This window comes from Arachis ipaensis, chromosome B8 (genome assembly GCF_059453495.1).
Source record: "Arachis ipaensis isolate K30076 ecotype BB chromosome B8, ASM5945349v1, whole genome shotgun sequence".
Taxonomy (NCBI): Eukaryota; Viridiplantae; Streptophyta; class Magnoliopsida; order Fabales; family Fabaceae; genus Arachis; species Arachis ipaensis.
The window spans coordinates 136,431,525-136,436,110 of record NC_142443.1 but is presented as its reverse complement, the minus strand read 5'-3'; the positions used below and the strand labels follow the sequence as shown (position 1 = coordinate 136,436,110).

The 4,586-nt window shown below is 36.2% G+C and overlaps 1 pseudogene; it reads left to right on the top strand.

The window, feature by feature from the left end:
* Nucleotides 1–2,998: 2,998 nt before the first annotated feature.
* LOC107611682 (F-box/kelch-repeat protein At3g23880-like) lies at nucleotides 2,999–4,281 on the top strand (annotated as a pseudogene).
* The last annotated feature ends 305 nt before the right edge of the window (nucleotides 4,282–4,586 follow it).

The following is a 4,586-nucleotide window of genomic DNA, read 5'->3' as shown; positions in this document are numbered from 1 at the left end:
TCTTGCATGACCAAGAAAAAAAATTTTCTTAATCTAACTAATGATAACATGAAAAAGTATTAAAGTAGTAAAATATAAAGCCTGCTGAGCTTTACTTCCATCTAAATAGAATGGAAGGGATCTCGTTGAATAGATGAAAAGTTGTGTGAACCAATAAAATATTATATTGTAAGCATTCAAAAATTAAACAATTTTTCTCCTTACTCTTTAATTTAAGTCTCTCCAAAGTTAGCTCTCACCTCTTTCTTCAAGTATCATATATCTCTTAGAAATCTCTTGAAACAACTAATTTCTTTCACAACCATCACATTCCACAGAAATCATCAAAATTCAGCAACAATAGAAAAATCATAGAACAACATAATCACAACAATTCCGCGACAAGAAAGCCATGTCCAACAACACAATACCATAATAGAACTAGACCATCAAATTAGAAAAATTCAAACAAACTTCTAGATCAGAAAGACCTTCGATCCATCTAACTAATCACCCAAATAGTTCACTATACTCAAGCAGGAAAAAAATCACCAATTTGACAAACAACAATAACACTTCATTTATATGTTCATCGCATAGTTCTTCCCCTCGAGCAATTGAATAGCAGTTTTCAAAATGATTGATTTGAAAAAAAAATCACGAGTGGTTCAAAATTATGTTAGCTTAAAAAATCATCAGCATAAGAAGAACAAACTTGTTTTAACAAAATCTAAAAGAAAGCATCTCAATCAGCAGTTAAGCAAATCCACAATCCACAAATCCGAATACAGTTATATAAAAGAAATCAGATTGTAATTCACATAAAAAAACATATCGAATTTTCTAGATCGTGGATGAAATCTTGAAATCGGGAACCATAGAGAACAACACAAAAATAAAGGAGGTTAAAGCGGTAGAGGACGCATGATCGCAATAATCAAAAGACAACAATGACACAGAGCATAAGGATAGCATTCCTATAGGTCTCTGATAGTGCCACAATTTGTAGAAATAGATGCGCTTCTATTTATACAATTGCGATCCTACCATAGGACACTTACTCCATATTACACAAATTAAACTAGGCTCTGATACCATTTTGTCACGGCCCCAAACGAGCCATGACTGGCGCTCAGGGAAATAGTCCCCTAGCAAGCCTATCAGACTCAAATATAAATTAAATAAAAAAGTTACAAAGATTTTGAATAATTTACAAGTTCTAAAATAAATAGTTATATATACATTTTTAATAAAAATTAAAATAATTAAAGAATAGTTGACATATGGAGCATACAACGTCTAGGAACTCAACAAAGAACAGATACCCATTGCAGATCATAATTCTTGAATAAAAGGGCTCACATATTCAAGTATTTATTCCTAAAAAATATTTTAGAAAAACAGAATGAGTTTTGCAACTCAGTGATTAGGAAATACATTTATAATCCACATGAGACCATATAAACATTATTAATATTAAAGTAATTTTTAAATAGAAAATAGTAATTGATAAGAATAAGTGAATCAATAGGGAGTTCTCATATAGAAATCAAATCAAAAGTCCACACTTGCGCGGCTCCACCTCTATGGGTAGCCCTTTCCTCTTGTGTGTCCTAACAGAATAACAGATCTAATGTGTGACCTACACGTTAGGCTAGCAACACCCCTGTGCTAGCTGGAGTCTGAGTTAGATGCATATAAGTTAACGTCATAATTGCCGTTAACTACGATTTTCTAATACCAGTCTTCCAAACCAATTCGAAATATATAATTTCAAATATAACAAATTTTTGGTATTTCAAACATATGAGGTATCAAATCAAATCAACTCATACTTCTCATTCAAATCCCTTTTCAATCATATTTTCCAATCTGAAGACATTTTAAACATATTTCACAATTTTAAAATAAATACCAACCAATACTTCAATGCTTCAAAAATACATATTCGAGTAAAATCAAATATATCAAGCTTCATCAAGAATACATATAGTCTCATAAAAATATATAGTCTCATGTGCATATTAAAATGAGCTTAACAAGGATAAACATTTAGCTTTGACAAATCAAATATTTAAGTTAATTTAAAATCTTTTGATAATAATCTTATAAGTATAATTATAAGTTTAAAGCACGGTATATCGAAATAATTATAAACGCAAAGCCAAACAATTATAAATGTAAAGTCTACTCATAATTTGGTCCCAACGGATTGAAGAGATTGAACCCCTTAGAGATGAGAATGAAGCGAGTGTAGGGTTGAGCAAGACCAACTGAGATAGTTCATCAGCAGCGACGACCATGATGCCCCCGATGGCAAGCTCCATTGATGGCAACAGCAGCCGCGATGATGATGAATGGCTCCTTCATCGCGACTCTCTCTCTTCCTCCCTTCTCTGTCCAGCTCAATTTCTGCCTCTTCATTCAGCAACGATGGCGACCCCAATAGAGACAATGGCGGCCTCAACAGCGATGGAAACAGCAATAGCATAAGAACGGCTCCTCCCCTGTCGCGTTTCTCTCTCTACGAGCTCCTGCTCTCTCATTCGGCTCTTTATTCATGGCAGCAGCGACAGCTTTAGGCAGAAACGACGACATCTCCTTCGACTGTGATAAACGCTTTCATCGTCGCCTCGTTTTCTCTCCTCTGTTCATCGCGTCTTGTTCGCTTTCTTCCTTGCTCTCATAGCCGACGTCGTCCTCTCCTTTCTCCCCCTTCTTCTGTTTTCTCCCTCTCATTCATTCTCTCTTCTGTGTTTTCTTTTTGTTTCATTATTCAGAGTGTGTAGGAGAATGAATGGTGAGGTAAGTGTTAGCGAAATTAGGGTTAGGGTTTAAAAAAAAAGATAAGATATAGTTTAAGTATTTTAATAAAATTAAAGAGTAAATGTAAAATGTTTTAAAAAAATTTGGGATATTACGTAAGGAAAACCTACGTATAAATTCTTAAGTAGAATACATGATGGCAAATTGGCAACACAAACTCAAACTCAAATTCAAACTGAAACAGCAGCTAGCGATGACGTTACTAATCGTAAGTATGAATGACGCGGAAAGGAATGCGTCGAGAGGGCTGGTACTGCTCCGTCGTCACACGGCCACCGCCAGGACGCTGCCGCTGGCAGACCTATCGGAAGAGATGATAATGGAAATCTTGCTGAGGCTTCCGGCAAGGACGCTTGTTTCCCTAAGGAGTGTGTGCAGATCATGGAGAAACCTAATTTCCTCCCCTGACTTCACCCGCAACCACCTTCGTCGTTCATGCTTACGCGATCCAAGCCTGACTCCGCCACGATTTTTTTGTTACAACAGTTGGCCCTTCAGTGGTGTTAGAATTAGATACGAAGTTACTGGAGTTGTCTCCGTACAGTCAGTAATGGACAACCCCTCTGAAGCTACTAAAGTCGATTACTTCAGGGCACAAGACAACTACAGAATCGTTGGTTCCTGCCATGGATTGTTATGCTTTTTTGATGATCATGGCAACGAGAATACGCATGGCATCTTGTGGAACCCCTGTACCGGATTCACATTCCAATCGCCGCAAATCAGCGGTCAAGCCAGCCTTTGTGGCTTTGGTTACATCATCTCAGTGACAGCTACAAGCTTTTTGGAATTATATGTAAGGAAATGTCATCTGGTTTGGAATTTAGTACCAGAATTTATACATTTGGATCAACTTCGTCGTGGAGAAGAATTGATGATAGCCCATTTGGCCTCTTTGGTATCCCAACTAACCACTTTTATATGCCAGAGAATGGGGTATTTTTCGGTAGTAGCAGAGCATGCACTATTAATTGGATTGTTAACCATCATGTGATTCTTTATTTTGACTTGGGTAAAGAGACTTATGCTCATTTTACCCTGCCTGATACGGATTCAAGTGATTATCAATGCAAAAAGTTATGTGTTTTGAGAAACTGCCTTTCTGTTTGTTATGGGTATTCAAGAACACAACACTCGATTGTGTGGCAGATGAAAGAATATGGAGATGCTCAATCTTGGACTAAATTGGCAATGATTTCCTTCCACGGCCTTGTACCTCTCTATATCTCGGAAACTAATGTGCTTTTAGCCATTTCTTCATCTTTCAAAATAGTTTTGTGTAACTTGAATGCTGGCAGCGTAGATTTTCCTGTGATTGACGGTATAAAGAATCATTATCTTTATCAAAGTGTACGTTCTAGGATGGCTTATATCTACCATGAAAGCTTAGTTTCACCAAATGGTCTTTAAAGCAACTCATCCAAAATGCTGCTTCGCTTCTTCAAACCTCAAACCAAGCCTATTGTCTCTTGGTGAAGCCATTCCCGAATTACCAACTTTGTTATTGATGTTATCAAAATTATTTATCTGTGTACTGTGTTTATGTTTCAAATAGAATTTACTGCTTTATGATAATTGTTTGATCTTCCCATTCTAGTCAAATAATTCTTTTAATATTCTTGGTATCATTATTCTTCCTTGCAAATCATTGGTCATAGTAATTTTGCATCAATACTACTGTTTCGTGGAGAAGGGCACGGCCAGGGATGGATATGTAGAAATGACCATAATTTACTTGCTTCATTTTGTAAATTAAGTGAAAAAAGAATAGTTCCTTAAAT